This window comes from Rhea pennata, chromosome 2 (genome assembly GCF_028389875.1).
Source record: "Rhea pennata isolate bPtePen1 chromosome 2, bPtePen1.pri, whole genome shotgun sequence".
NCBI classification, from domain to species: Eukaryota; Metazoa; Chordata; class Aves; order Rheiformes; family Rheidae; genus Rhea; species Rhea pennata.
This window is the reverse complement of record NC_084664.1, coordinates 110,729,779-110,746,435: the sequence shown is the minus strand read 5'-3', so window position 1 is coordinate 110,746,435 and position 16,657 is coordinate 110,729,779. Positions and strand designations below refer to the sequence as shown.

At 36.8% G+C, this 16,657-nt stretch overlaps 1 protein-coding gene across 7 annotated transcripts in view; it reads left to right on the top strand.

Moving 5' to 3' along the window:
- Positions 1 to 16,657, top strand: part of PTPRM (protein tyrosine phosphatase receptor type M) — a 474,059-nt gene that overhangs the window by 196,685 nt on the left and 260,717 nt on the right. The gene's annotated exons all lie outside the window — the stretch shown is intronic.

The following is a 16,657-nucleotide window of genomic DNA, read 5'->3' as shown; positions in this document are numbered from 1 at the left end:
CTGAACCTTACTTTCAGGTATGAGATTTCATCTGGAGTCTATCCATCACGTTACACCTTCTCTTGTCAGTGTAGATTTAGGGGGCAGATTGATTTGTGCTTTCTTTTTGTTTGTTGTTTTTTTTTTTCTTTTCCCCGCTAGAGTATAGAGCTTCAAGCTTGATAGGAATTTTGTTTGGTTCGGAGAAGATTGGTTTTTTTGTTGTTGTTGTTTTCAATATCAGGCTTATCAAATCTGTAGATAAAGTGGAAAGAGATTCTCAGTAAGAGCAACAGGATTTAGCGTTATGTCTGAATTAGCAGAAAAGGTAAGGACTACTTTCCTGAGTGACTGACAGCATGTATTGTCATTAAAAGAGGTAGTGTGATTTTTGTGGTGTCGTATGAAGATCTTGGCTCCTGTTTTGTGATGTTAAAATTAAATACCCTGACCACCTGCCATAAAAAGATACAAAGCAGATCTGTTATACAAAAACAATTGCACAAACATCTTCAGGAGAAGTATCAGTGATATTAATTAGGGATTCAGCTACTGGAAAAATAAATAGAGTATATTGTGACCTGGATATTTTGATCATTATTATTTTAGCCCAGTATTTTGAATCCTCTTTCTCTTTCTGTGAAGTTGGTGGAAGATAGGTAGAAGTGTACATACAAGAAATGAAGTTAAATAACTGGTGTTAACTTATTGATCTGAATATTGTAAAGAACTGCTCAATATTAGTAGTCTTTTTAACAGTACCAAAATAATTACATATTTCAATGGAAATAATTATCTATTTCCTTGCATATGGAAGTAAGTTAAGTTCTCAAAAAGCCAACCAGGCACCAACCAGTGGCTAGATGGCACTTTAATTGAATTGATTGGCGTGTTGCCAAATATATAATGACATGTATTTACAGGCAGAATTGCAAGATTTTATTTTGAAGCTGCGAGCTTACATAACTACTGACAATTTTTTATTCTTTTCATGTTTTTTCTTTCTAGTGAGGAGAGGAAAAAAGTAACATATAACGAAAGTACTGTAAGGTACTACACAGTAGCTAAGTATTTAGTATTTAAAAGATTTTTTATTAGACTAAATTAGGACATAAAATTAATTAGAGTTCATTTCAGGAGTGTTTCTAGGTCACTGTGCCTTTCATAATAACATGAAATTATCTCTCTACACAAGGTGCTGTATATATTTAATAAAGAAGTACTCTAGCTACATTAAAATTAAACCAATTTTTCTCGTATTTTGATTCCCCGCTCATATGATTAGATAATGTTAACATTAGATGCTGTGTAGGAGAGCCTGTCTGAGTTAAGAGGTTAGAGAGAAAAATTCAGAAACTTAATTTTATTTAAGACCATCGTGTGCTTTCTAGGCATTCCAGTGGTAGATAGTGTTGAGTATTAAAACATGCATTCAATCTCATGAAACACTGTGCACTGGAAGTATTTTATTACCTAGTAAACTCTTGTAATATATCTGCATTATTTGTGTTTTCATTAAGCTAAACAGTAACCCTATTAAATTAAATGCAGAAAGTAATGGCTGACTGAAAAAATTAAATTGAATGACGATATTAAATCTGTCTCCACAAATTGACTTTTTTATAGCAGAAAATACTGCTTTGAAGGTGTAGTGGTTATTGGTTAACTGCTAGCAAGTGACATGCTAATAACTGGCCTGAGGGGTTAAAAAGAGATGCTGATAAACTAATGACAATATAATTAAGCTGGGTAGGAGTAAAATAATGCCAGTCTCCAAAGCATACCATAGAATTAATAAAACAGGAGTCTTTAAGAGAAGAGTCATTGCACCTTTTTAATTACTGTGATAATTGTATGCTGCTTGCCTGTTCCCTTGGGGCCTAGTGAACCATTTTGAGACTTAAAGCACTATGCTAGATAATCTTAATAGTTCTCCAAAGCATTTGAAATATGTTTTCATTTTAGCAAAACGAGATTACCAAGACTTGTAATAGACAAGTACAATCTGTAACTTTAGTAAATAAAGCCATCTATAATTAGAATGCAAAGGAAATGAAGAAAAAAATCTCTCCAGACTTGGCTGCATTGCCCTCAGTGGAGCAGTTGTTACATGCTTTTTAAAGCGCTTTTCTTCCTTCTGGTGAAATGTAATATAAATATAAGTGCTCTTTCAGTGTAAGGCTGTGGAGTAACTTTCAGATCCGGATTAGATTTAGCCTAGAATGTGGAGTTCAGTTTTGAAAAAGAGAGAGGGGTCAGCAGGTTTTGACTATAGTTAACCACATCTGAATCAGAAAAAAAAATTTCCTAGTCCCAAGATCTGGAACCAGGGCCTCAGTGACTGGATTTTGAGTTACCACTTGCTGAGTTCAAATCTCCCTCACCCCGCAGCTGTCTTGTGTGGTAGTGTGAGCCCAGAAGAGTGCTGTTGTATAAAGATCCTGGCTCCTGTTTTGTGATGTTATAATTAATAGTCCTGACCTCCTGCCATAAAAAGATACAAAGCAGATCTGTCATACAGAAACAATTGCACAAACATCTTCAGGAGAAGTATCAGTGATATTAATTAGGGATTCAGCTGCTGGAAAAATAAATAGAGTATATTGTGACCTGGATATTTTGATCATTACTATTTTAGCCCAGTATTTTGAATCCTCTTTCTCCTACTGTGAAGTTGAATTTAAGAAAAAGTTGGGGGGTAGGAGATCCATGTCAGAACATCTCCATAATACTGTGTATGTCAAATTACTCTGAATTTTATCTCCTGTTTGTTTGTTTAATAAGAATCTCAAAATAATGACCCACAGTTATAGTTATTTAAGGGCAGTATATCAGAATCCTTCACAATTCAGACATTGCTATCTGAGAAATATAAATGCTCAGCGTCAGACTCACAGTGCCAACTACTGTTATAAAGACCATACTCCCTCACTCTTGCTCCCATGCTCTTTCTCCTTTACCCAGCCACTGCTAGAAGCTAAATAGCTGCACAAATACTTGAACCAAATAAATCACCCCGTATCTAAGCACAGTATCAACAGTGGTTCTGCCATGAGGGATATAATAAATCTGAGGATCTCAAATAGTTATCAAAAATTTGTTTTCTCTTACTGAAGTAGATTGTGATTCATCGGATGCCTGAAAAAGTCCCAAACCAAATCTTCTCTAAATCCACCCCAAAACAGTAGAACCATCAGTAGTAAAATCTAATAGAAATGTTAAAGGACCAATGAAGTCCTTTGTGTTCTCTAATTTCGTCTTATCTTTATCAACATATCTGTGGATAGCATTTTTTATTCCTGTGCTTTGCAGCATATTTCATCTTTGACATGCCCTGTAAATACTTGATCCAGTCCGTATTCCTCTACCTTGAAGGTAAGACAGTGCCCCAGTGAAAATAGTCTTCTGAGCAATCCAGAACTACTAAATAAGTTCCTGCAAATTTTTCCCTATGGCCTCTTTGTTGCGATGCTTTACTAAAAACTGAGCTATTGGACTGGACTGTCCAATACTGAAAGATATTTCTGACAAACTCTCTCAATATAATCTTTTCTTTTAAGTCAAATAAACTCTGCTTCTCAATGCTAAGATACGACTGTTGCCCTGGAGTCTGTGTCAATTTGACCAATGATTTTCCAGGCAGAGAATTCACAAATGCCAAATATATACAAGAGTATAACAGGAGTGTTTTAATTAACATTGTTCTTTTTGCTGTCTCTTCCACTCCATTACCTCAGCTTGTCAGGAAGAAAGCTGTTTCTCCCTGTTCAACTTAGCTCTTGAATCACTGCAGCAGGTTGGCGATAAACTCTCTGTGACTCTAGAAAGCTTGCCACGATCAGAAAGAACAGCAGAGAACTCTTCTAAATCCCCACTCCCAAACATTGTTTTTGCTCACTATCTTAGCTACACCTGGGTAATTTTTTAAGATGTCAAAATTACTTTCCTGCCTAAAACTCTCTTATTCTCCCCATCCTCCTGTTCCAGATTGTCCCTACAATTTATACAGTACTTGCAGACTTTAACTGCATCAGGTTGAAACAGACAACGGTGTCTTTAGGCAGATGCTCCTGGGCGGCAGCCACCTGGAGCCCTGCATGAACGGCAGCGTGCTCTTGCCCGCACAGTTATGCCAGGGAGTCCATGCCACGTGATGCGAAGCACTGTCCAGGAGCTGACTTTCCCCATTTTCCTCCCCATTTTCCCCCCACATCGTCTTCCCATCATTTTTTGTCATTAATTCTGTAGTTTGTCTCTCTGTCAATGTTCACGTCCTGTTCTGTCCTGAACCTCAGTGGTACTTGCTGTTTATCTCCATAGCCTTCTCCATCCTGTATCACTGTTAGGAAGGGTGAGTTCTTTCCTGAAGAGCAGCTTCTGTAGCCTGAAATGGGCCAAAGGATGGGCTTTCCCAGTCCCTAGAGGCTTCTTTGAATCTTTTGACCTTTTGTCTCAAGTAAAGAAGAAGGATCATTGTATCACTGGGAATTAAATACTTCTTATTGCTTTTCTTCAGGGGATTGCCTGTGAAAGGATTTACTTTTCTTCTGGCATGTAATAAAGTCTTAACATCACTTAATTTTGTGATTGTGAGAGAATATCAACTTCAGCTGTGCTGTAGATACTTTTTTTTATATATAGCTCTTTCTCACAACTTAGCAATTTTCTCGGAAGTTTGAGCCAAGGTTATGCAGCTGTGTTGTATCAGAGCTTGACCTTGGGTCAGAAGCACCGGAAGCTTGAGGAGGGTTGCAGGTATTGCACCATTTTACTTTCCATAGAAAAGTTCAATGGCATTTCTAAAGTCACCGTTCTAAAACTGAAGCTGTAATAAACATTAGCAGGAAATTAACTGCAGGAACTCTACATTGAAGTACTTACACTGAACTCACATTTCATGTACTCTTTTATTGTGGAAGCAATTTGCAGTTTTAATAGAAATCTGAAATAAAGTATAGCTACTGTATCATCCATTCTCCACATGCCTTTCTGATCTGCAAGCAATTCTTGTATAAGGTCCACTGTCTTAAAGGGTAAAATGCAATATTGAAATACTGGAGGTGCTGTGTCCAATTCTGGGCTCCCCAGTACAAGCGAGACTTGGAGCTGCTGGAGGGAGTCCAGTGTAAGGCTGCAAAGATGATTGTAGGACTGGAGCATCTGCCCTGTGAGGAACAGCTGCAAGAGCTGGGCCTGTTTAGCCTGGAGAAGAGAAGACTGAGAGGGGATCTTATCAGTGTATACAAATGTCTTAAGGGAGGGTGTCAAAGGATGGGGCCAGACTCTTTTTCGGGGCCAGACTCTTTTTCAGTGGTGCCAGGCAACAGGACAGGAGGCAATGGGCACAGACTGAAACACAGGAAGTTCCATCTGAATATAAGGAGAAACTTCTTTAATGTGAGAGTGACAGAGCATTGGACCAGGTTGCCCAGAGAAGTTGTGGAGTCTCCTTCTCTGGAGATAATCAAAACCCACCTGGATGCAATCCTGTGGAAAGTGCTCTAGGTGCTTGAGCTCTAGGTGCTTGAGCAGGCAGGTTGGACTAGATGATCTCCAAAGGTCCCTTCCAACCTCAACCATTCTGTGATTCTGTGAATTTTGTGCAGTGGAGCAGATGAATAACAGTGCAGAAGATAAGCTGATAAATTTTAACAGAATTCGAAGAAAATGTAGTCCAGTGGGATGTATGTCTCTGTCACTGTGCTAGATATTACATATGTCAGATTAGGCATTTGGAGACATGGATCTTTTTGGAAAGGGTGCTACCAAAAACACAGATACTGTCCAGCTGTGACTACTGTATGAATTCTTACTTGGCAGCCACTGGAGATCTTGGGTCAAAAAAAGAGAAAAAAACCTCAAAATTCTTAAAAAAAAAAAAAAAAAAAAAAAAAAAAAAAAAAAAAAAAAACTCTTTCAATGCAGTTCCCTTTTATTTGACTAGAATTCCGCTGTGTGAATCCCTTAAGTACATGAAAGCAAGAGAATAGAAGCTACCACCATGGCAGTAATTAAATTCTCCTGGACTGTTTTCACAAGCTGGGATGTATCATGACATCTGCGTTGTATTTCTGTCCTTCCCCAGGATTGTATGGGCACTGAGGGTCAGCATAATGGAAAGACTGTATCATGGTCTGAGGCTCCTGTTCTACAGCATCCTATTGTATGCTTCTTTACATAGACGGTTGCCAGTGACAGGGAACCACAAATGTTTTATTTCCTTTTGGAAAATAAAAAAGTATTGAATTATTTGCTGTTTCATGCCAAGTGTGTCTTTGCTTCACTGGGGGGTTCCCAGGTCAGGTTCTATGTTCAGTGAACCTTCAGACTGTGCATACAAGCGTGTTTTGTAACATCAGGCACTAAACCAACAGGTATCATGTAGAAATTACTAATCCCTGCAATTTCTCGATGTTCACCAGTCTCCAAATACATATTTTGGGTTCTGTTATAATATCCAAAGTTCTTATTGGAGGACAGAACATTTTTTCTCCTCACGACCTGAAGAGGGGCTGTGTTTACTGGAAGAGGATAGGAAAATCCTTGCAGTCACTGTTTTCTCTCTCAGACACGTGTAGCATGTGCATTGAGTATACATGGAGTGTAGACAAATTCTGATGATGTTAAGGACATGGAGTTTGAAACCTGATGTTTAAATCAGTTTGTTTCGAGGAGCTATTCATTACAATGTGGAAAAGTGTTTAGATTTCTTTTGTGGCAATTATATCTACTTTAATAGGAATGGAAACTGAATGTTTGTAAAAAGAAGTGTCAGGTAGGACTGTCTTTCATCAGGTGAAAAGCAATCGTATAAAATGAGACTTGGTTCTTCACTTTATTAGATTGCTATTTCAAAACATTTGCAGAGGAAGAAATTAACCTGCTCTTTGAGCCAAATGAACCTTCACCATCTTACAGCAAACCTGAGGGGCATAATTATTAATTTCTCGTCTGCCAAGTAGAGGGAATGTGAGGAAACATAATGACCCTTGAGAAAAAAAAGTAGATAATATGATTCCTCCTATGACACAGCTCCATCTCAGGATTTGTTGCAATCTCTTATTAATTATAGGGATAAGCTCAGAAAAATACTTGGAAAAAATGAATTAATCCAGCTTTGATTCAAGAAGGGTTTCTGGGTACTGAGTGAAAGAAATGGCGAGTTGGCAGTGTACTGGCTTAAAGAAAGGCTTGTGTATGAGCACCTTTAATAGAAGTGATAAATTAGGTGTACTTGTCCAAATATATTGATAGGATATTCCTTAATCTTATTCTATTCTGAACAAATTGAACATTGTGCTTTTGGCCCCTCTTTTAAAATATGTTACTGCTACAGATTACTGCAGATTTAAATAAATGGATCGATACTCAAAAGTGATTAGAAACACAGAATAGGGAATGTTTCTAAGCTAGATGGCTTCCCTGCAGAGTTCTGTAGTGCCTTGAACTTTTACTTAACAGCTGTCTGCAGAGCATTTCCTCCCTTCTTTTGAGGACAATTTTCACATGACTTGTTCCTAGACTAGGAAGAGATGCTAAACTGCATTCCAGCTACAGGCAAACTTCTCTTCTTTATTAGTAATGCTGAATTTTTGGCAAAAATATTAGCAAATGAGAAAGGAAAAGATGGTTTTTCCTCTCAGTGGAAAAGGTCTTGTGCAGAACCAAAACAATGACTAAGCTCTTATACATTTGAAACGGCCTAGGTATATTTGCTTCTTCAACTTACACCTAAAAATAATAATAAAATATATAGGCCTGAGGGTGTGTATGAATGTGTATGTTCACATATATGTAATGCATTTATGAATGGAAGCATCTCCCCTATAACCAAAGAGGATTTAGGCTTTCAGACCTGTAAAGTTACAGAAGTATTTGTCATGTTACAGTGCTAAACTGCTTCCAGCAAACTACTACTGTGCACTATGTGTGTACATCAGACTTGTTGTTTGGAAGGCTTCATTAGAAGAGATGTTACATAGGTTTACTCTCTGTCTCATCAGGGATTAATGATTTATTCCTTCTCAGATGCTGAGGCAAAGCAATGACCTGCCACTGTTGCAGAGCGGCGGTGTTGACAGCTCAGGCACATGGGCCTTTTTGGTCCACCTGCCTGAGTACTGCCAGAAGCCGCAGCGTGATGGGAAGCTTTAGAAGTGCTACATTAACTCCCCAAACTCATGTCTATTATGTATGCTACACCAACGAAGAAAGTCTCTATTAATCTGGAGTTTTTGGAAATATGGGAAGCAGATTTATCATAACTTTTAGAGGAATCCCAATGGCATATTATGTTATTAAGATTGCTTTTGTGGATCTAAGTCAACGCCCGATGAAACAAGATATTTCATCCAACAGTGGTAGCAAAAGATAATGGCCTCATGCTATGCCGATGTTTTGGGGCATTGTAAGATAAATAAAGACATTTGCAGAGGAATTTTGGCATTTTGGCTCTGCAAAGACACCTGTTTTATAAAGGCAGAATAGTTGTGTACAGAATTCAATCTAACTTATAGAAAAATCATGTTAGATATATCTTGTGCTAGGAGTTTTGGCTTTTTTGCTTTTTGTCATAAAGTACAATTACAACTTTATAGTCTAGACTATAGACTAGCGATCTAGTCTGAGATCTGAAATCAAGGAAGATCCTGATGATGAAATATTCTAAAAGATATTTCACTAGAAGAGAAATTCTTTCTCATTTGGCTGCTGGCCTAAAACACTAATGAATCAAATGTTCTAAATGCATAATTTTGGCCTAGAGTCTAAGGATCTCTTCTGGCCAGCAGATATATCGCATTCCTGTATATAATTACAGAAAACCAAAATTTAGACTGTTCAAAGAATGCTAGACTTCCATTTCTAAAACTGTTTTCAGGCAGCTTTAAAAGAGTAGTTTTATTTAAAAATGCATTAAAGTTTTGCTGAGTACTATGGATAGGCAGGGAGGAGCATCCCTTTGGAAGTGAGGTTTTTCTGTGCTCTTCTACAGGCTACATAAACTTCATGGAGGGAAGTTGCTCTATGTTCTTTTCCACTACTGCATACTGACGTGGCTAGATGAATTTGGCTCAAAGCAATTAAAACACTTGACTGCTAAGATTTGAACAAGCAGGTGGTTGCATATCTGAAAGGAAATAAGAAATAAGATTGGGAAATTCAGTGTGTAACATCCATATGAAGTACTGTGGTAAAAGAATACAAAGCAGATGATTAAAATAAGCCTGACAATAAAGTTATGATTTAGGACTTGTGCATTCCAGTATTCATATTCTTTCATCCATGGGGTGATCTTTTCTAGAATGAAAAGTGTAAGAAGTCTCATACAAAATACTTTTAACAATTGTATTCACAAATTTATAATTCTGATGTCTGCATTTAGCTGCTTTTCAATATCTACCACCCTTTAAGCATTATTTTTATTATTATAAAGATATTAAAACTTATCTGTGCATTTAGTTCATGCTTATTGACTCTGTTCAGCTTGATCCGGGTCCTCCTAAAGAAAAAAAACAGGATTTTCTTTTCAGAAGGGGCAAGTTCACTTTCATCCATTAATTCATGATTCATAACTGACTGAGAGTTTTCTGGAAGTGTTTTGGTCCAGGAATTTTGCTGTAGAGAATTAGAGTGGACTGTTATCTTCAAGCATTATATGTATGGAAAATTGCATGTAAAGTAAAAAGGCTATAATAAGTATTTACTCTTGGCACCCAGAAGTGTCATTTAATTTACAAAAAATCATATACTTTGGAAACAGAAATCAAACTACCTGTCAGTTGCTCTTCGTTTTGACTGTTTCTGCAGATGTTTTGTTTGCAATTAGCTGTAAAAAAAAGCCAGAAACCGTTCACTAATTTACTTAATTACTGTTGTGTGGTGTTGAATTTAGGAGGATGACCCAATGCATAATTGGCATGTTTGGCCAAGTAAATGACAAAAATAACTTTTAATGACCTGAGCCTAATTATAGATAACTTTGGAATGACAACTGGCAAAAACTGTACTATAATTTAATTTCCATTATAAAAGTTTCATATTTTTTCTGACATGTAAGGCTGGATTGGAAGAGTATTCAATTATATAAGTGGAAGAATTAGAGAGCTATAATTTATAATTCATGATAATCAATGAAAGCATTTCTTTTGTCAAAGAACCTTTCACTGCCAAATAGCATTGCATTGTTAGTTGTTTTAAAAAGAAACTACAGATTCTTCCATTATTTATTTAATTTTTTGCATAAGTAGCTGAAAAATTCTGCTGGTTGAATCATATGTTGTAGTAATTCAACATAATATAATGCAAATAGGATTTCTCAGTCTTTTTTTCTTTCTGAATGTTAACTTTGTCTCAGTCAAAATCTAAGACTGTTCATTGAGAAGCAGGGTCTCTATAATGGTATTTTTCCAAGGTTCTGATATCTTTTCTGTCTTGTCTTGAACAGAGTAGTTTCAAATACAAGAAATGATAGTACCTTTTGATTTTTGACCTTTCCAGTTGTTGACTGAGATGTGTTGCTGTCCAATACTGAAACTACATAGTTTTCATGCTTCACGAATGTTTTCTATAAATGATCACAGAATTATAGAAAATGAAACTGAATGTTTTAAATGATTGAAGAAGTAATTGAATATTAAATAAGCAATGGGAAACCAGTGAATACAGAACATGATGTTTTTATCTTGGTATTTTGTGATTTTACCTCTCAGGTGTTGTGTACTTAGTGAATCAAGTCATTCTGATTTGTATGTGGGGAAGAGTACATGAAAAGGCAAGACAGATTAAGGCTTCTGATCATCATGAACATGCACAAAAAGATGAAATTCCGTAATACAAGTTTAAGTACAGTTAATTCTATAAACCACTGGGCCAAGAACAGTATAGAGAATGTTGAATTGGAAACAAATAGTTAAACAACAGAAGGGAGAAAGTGAAGGTTAGTTTCAGTGGTGGCTCTCGTAAGATGATGCAAAAATGTATTGCTTTACATGAAGCTTTCATACAAATTTCAAGAGTAATTTATAATGATCCTACTCAAGGGTGATTAAGCTGTAGATAATAGTTAGGTTTCCATCAGAAGGCCACAACTTTGCAGGCGGCTAGTTTTAGATGTGAAGAAAACGGTACGCATCTGAAGTGCTGCCTTTAGAATCCAAGAGTATCATTTGTTTTAGCAGCATCTCGAGATGAAAAGGCATATTGTTAAAAGCACACAGCGCTGCGATAAAAAACAGCACTGTCAACCCTTCACTGTTTTGTATCAAATATCAATGTTTCAGTCTCCTGTGGGTTTTGAGATTTGTGCTGTTATCAAAATTCTCCTTACGCTGCCACCTAAAAGGACTGAAAGTTAAAGTAAAGTATGGTTGATGGGAAGAAGCTGCAATGCTGGGCATTGTTACTGTGTTGATGGTGTTGAACTCACAGTCTTAACTGTCCTTGCTGAAGAAGTTATACCTCATGAATTAGCAAGGCAATCTACTGGATCTATTTAAATCAGAGGCCTTGTCATGGATAAATAATAACCATTTTATGAGGTCTCAAAGAAAAAGGGTGAAAACATTATGAGGCTACCCTGTTCATTCCTTTCAAAGGGCGCTCCAGCAAAGATTGTTATTTTACACAGCTGAAAAAGAGGTGTCACCGGTTTTTAAGAGCCAGCTGCAAAGCTCAGAATCGCTCTCATAATCACTGAATCCACTCGAGTGCCTATGTCAGCTGTTCCTTTCACTCATTCAACATACTCATTTAAGCTCCATATTTAAAGAATTATTTTGTGTTACCTTTATTAATTATTACGCATCGTCCAGAAATCCCTCTTTCTGTAACATCTGTTTATTAAATAAGCAAAAAAATATACATGCCATTATTCTCAAAAAAAGATTCTCACATACACAGAAGACTTGGAACTCTGACGAAGTAAATATATCCTTGGCCTTACCTGTTCATCCATAAGAACAATGAAACTATTTCTGCTCCTTTAACGTCATGGAATAGTTTGGTATGAATTTTCCAAAATTAATTTATTTTATTCCGTATTGCAGTGACATAGTCTCTGCTGAGACTACGTACATAATGTACAATGTTGCACTGAGTACGTAAAACAACCAATGTGTTTTTTTTGTAATGATAATTTTCAAAAAATGTCTACTAAAATTCAAAATGATAATGTACCTTTGTATGTAATACTATTTTAGTCTTTTGACTTATATACCACTGCTTATGAGAGCAGTCAATGTTAATATCTTAAACTCCATCACAAAAGTACAGTTCTGCATTCAGCCTGCTGCTATGCAGTTAGTTACTTCCTGTACCTTACTGCAAATTTTTGAGACTGGCTTGTGTATTCCTTTCTTTTAGTTCAGACTACAGGCTCTAATCTGTACAGGCTTATTTATGCCTTGATGGTTACAGCTATGCTGTTTGCAAATAGATAACATCTTAAGATTTTATTCTGCAGCTGGGGCTCCATAGCTATAAAGTCCTCTAGTGGATCTGCTTGGAGGTTTTTGTTCAAATAAAAAGGCTGGAGCTGTTTTCTACTCTTGAGAAGCTTTAAGGGGCATGGCCTGGGACAGTTTGCCCCATCTTCTGTAACCTTTCTGGTCTAAGACCCAATTGATTTGACAAACTGGAGAACAGTAGGGCAATTATCACAGGTATTTAGTTGCTTTTTACTTCAACAAGGAATGGATGATGCCAGGCTAAATTTAACTACATAGCATCTATCAGTTAAAGTATCCATAAAAAACTTTGATTCTATTCAGTATTCAGTGTTAAAGAATATGAACTACTCCAATACTCCTTTTAGAAAGTTAGTGATGTCACTTGCCTTGGATATTACCAAATTTATGAGTTCAAAACAGCTGCATTTGAACAATTATGTGGTGCTATAGAAAAAGCACAGGGCATGTGAAGAAATGAAGAAGAAACATTTTTGCCAATTTTGGGGTTTAAGTGTCCAGGAATTGCAAAAACTACCAGTTTTGCTGTTGAGGATGAAGGAAAGCCTTAATAGTGTTGCCATACTGCTAGAGGAAGAGATTATGGCCAGACTCACTTTTTCCAAATTAAAAATAGTAGCTGCGATGTGCTGCAGCTCTGGACTGCTCTCGGTGAGGCAGCCCGCAGTCAGACGTGGAAGCTGTCTCAGGTCAGTCAGCCTGTACCTGCTCCAAGCTTACGACTTCAAAGAGCTGCCTTTCCCTTACAGCCTTCTCCTACCACTTCACACAGAGAAACAGAAAGGGGGAGAAACAGATGAGCTTCTTTTGGTGTATGGGCTGCAGGGGGAGATTTCTGTGTGCAGTCAGTCTCCTCTGGAGAAGGGAAGCGAGGAGTCTGCTCCATTTAGGTAGCATCTTTCCGGACGGGGATCAGGAGACCCTTGAACTTTTGCTCTGGCAGACGTTCATGTTTTGCTTTGGCTGCTGCTTCCTAACTTATTGCAAACTGGGGCCACATTTTGGCTGATTTCTTGCATTTTCTTTTACTTGTATCCTTGGAGAAAATGTCTTTCCTCCATCTCGTTAACTTTCCCATTGTAATCATCGTGTTTGACACCAGTTTTGGGCAGCTTTTCTTGTTTAAGCCATATTGCACAATAGGTTATGTAGGCGTAGTCCTGAAAAACACAGTTGATTAAGCAATAGTTCAAACAACATTAAATAAAATGTATTACTGAAAAATAAATTCTAAGGCAAGTCTAAGACATTTATCAGGATTAATTAGAGAAGCAAAGTAGAAATGTTTGTTTTCAAGATACTAGTAAGTAATCTGATTACACTGTGTAATTGTACCAGCATCACGCTGTTATTTCAAGTAATTTTATTTTGGAGAAAGTAAACAAACCAGTAAGACTAGGCCAATTTTGGCTTATGTAATCAAACTTAAATAGAAAGGTTTTACTGATATATTTGTAATAAACTTTAAATTGACTTGTCTTCAGAATTGCGCGCATAATGTGAGTAAATACTGTGGTCCCTTAGAGAGCTTAGTCCATGTAGAAACAACAAATTTTACTCCTATAAACTTATTTTCTAGATATGGCAGAACTATTTGTAGCCATAATTAAGAATTACCTTCAGATTTCACATGTTCTACTAGATGCCATGCTTGTGTGTGATTTGCATGTGATTATCTTCAGTAGTTTCTTCTGTCCTCAACATGGAAGGACAGCCTTTGTAAGAGGGAAATTCAGCGCAGGATCCAAACTAAGTGTTCTTATTCTTTAAATAAGCTCTTCTCTCTCGCCACTGATGATAGAATGCTCATAGGGAGACTAACCTCTTGCATCTTTGTAAGTACCCATAAGTCACTTCAGTGACAAAACCAAAATATTCTGGTATAAAAATAGGATTTACTGCTGCTGTAAATTGTGTAAATACCAGTCCAAGCCATTGACACATCGTTCCTAATATCCATTGACCAGGGATTAACATTAAAACAGAACAAGAACATGTTTTTCAAAGCCTCACTTTTAGGCCATAGTCAATTAAGTTCTGTGTTATACCCCGAGACAGTGCTTTGACTTTCTTAAATGGAACAGAATGTGTTCTTACTCTGAATATAGAAGATAATTGTGTCCTTCACCTTCCTGAGTGTGTCCATTCATTTTTAGATGGGCATTTGCCAGAGTTAAAGTGTAAGACCTTGACTACGCTCTCTCAACAAGTGTTACAAGGACAATACTGGTTATTATGTTAGTGGAATTTGAAGTTGCATAAACATCTAATATATAAAAGGAAATTTTCCTTATCTGAAAAAAAGACAAAATTCTGAACAGTTAGTTGCTATGGCTTTTATGCAACTGATTTGAAATATTGAGAGAGATGCAGGGGAACTTTGCTGCTAAAGAATAAGATGAGAATAGTAGCATTAGTGCCAAAGTTGTGTGTTCTAGAAGAAGAGAAAAATAGTTTTCTTGCTTTGTGAAAAAAATGGATATTTGGTTTGTTTTTTGTTTTTTTTTCTTTTTTCATTAGTAGTTCTTAGTGGATATGCAACCTTAGCTGGATGGGCTTTTCGGTCAGGTTTAGCAAAAAAGACTCAGTTATGTTCCTGAAAATATATGTAATGCATTTCTGTAGCTAAATCAGTTACCCAGATAACACTATACCAGTAATTTACCTATACCTCCCCATTTTTTAAAACAGTAAAGTATGTTTTCAATATAGAGTTTCTGTATCCAGTACAGCAAAACCATGAAAATATGTTGCAGGTACATACCACTGCTAGCCAAAGTAGACTAGAAGTTACATTAGATATACTAAGATTAATTACTTCTTTATATTCTCATGATGTTTTAATATCTGAAAACTGTGACTTTATACATAGGTAACAGTTCGAAGTGTTCTTCACTTCAACAGTTATGATTTTAGCCATACACCCTCCAGATGAGATGAGAGAGACAACAGAAGGCAATTGAACCGTCTGTAGGGGGCTTAAAAATCTTGACAAAATCAAAGAAAAATATAGGCATGCCAGACCTCCCCTTCCCTACTAAAGTACGTACTAGGTTTATTACTAGATACAAGTCTCAGATACTTGATTTTTTATATATATATTCTGCTAATGTTTACCAAATTATTCTTAGAAGATCCTTCTATGCTGCCTACTCCTTCCTTTCATTTTTTCCTGTGACTGCTTATTTTGTCTAGCATCTTCCTGTTTCTCCTCTCTGTCTTCTGATGCATGTATAGCTTCTGATTCAGACAGCCATTCTTTCACCCTTTGCTGTTTAGCAAGGCACTTAGATTCACATTTGCATTTAAATTGTAGTGCTTCTTCTATGGAACTTTTTCATGTTTTCAAAGTATACTTTGAGTTTTCACAGGATAGCAGAGGTTTGGTTTGACAGTGACCACAAAAATTTTGCTGCCTTCAGATATCTAACTCTTGGGCAAGGATTTTATGAATTGTGCGATGGGCATCTGCATTTCTCCTTAGTTTTACTTTTGGACCTAGAAACACCTGGGAAGCTTCAGCCACGTAACTTTCTTTCAATTATAGTCTATTGTCCTTGGCTGACCAAAGTCTGCTGAAGTCTCCAAAGGGAAAGTTCACAAATAAAGGAGAAGAAGCTCTCTTCTCTCCTATGTAGGAATTGCAGTTAGCGTGGGCCCATCTCAGGTGCTTCAAGCAGAATTGCCCTGTGGCACAGATCAGAGGAATCCTAAAGGGAATGCTGTCAAAGGAATCAAAGAAATATGAGTGTCCTGCAACATCTAGTTAATCATCTTCCTGGTAAAATAAAGAGCAACTTCAGAGTTGAATTTGATCCAAGAAAATCTTGACAGTTTCTTTGATGTTTTTTTCAAACGAGGAAGGATTTTTTTAACCTATGGTTTCAGCATTAAAGGAGCATATGCACTTGATGCATATGTGCCATTTGGCTTCTCTATAATCCCAGAGATCTGTAAAGCATTTCTGAAATTTGTGGTGGTGAACTTTTTTCTTTAGTTGGATGACACTTTCATCAAGCCATCAACCAAGAGCAAAGTCATTTAGAATATAACCAGAGTGAGTTGTGAACTCAGCACACATTGATTTGCAATAAATCTAGACAAAAGCAATCTCATCTATAGCAAGCCACTGACGACTCCAGGGATTCAGATAAATACCAAAAGAGACAGAGATGATCTTTCAGAAATTAGATTTAGAAAAATGAAAGCTCTAT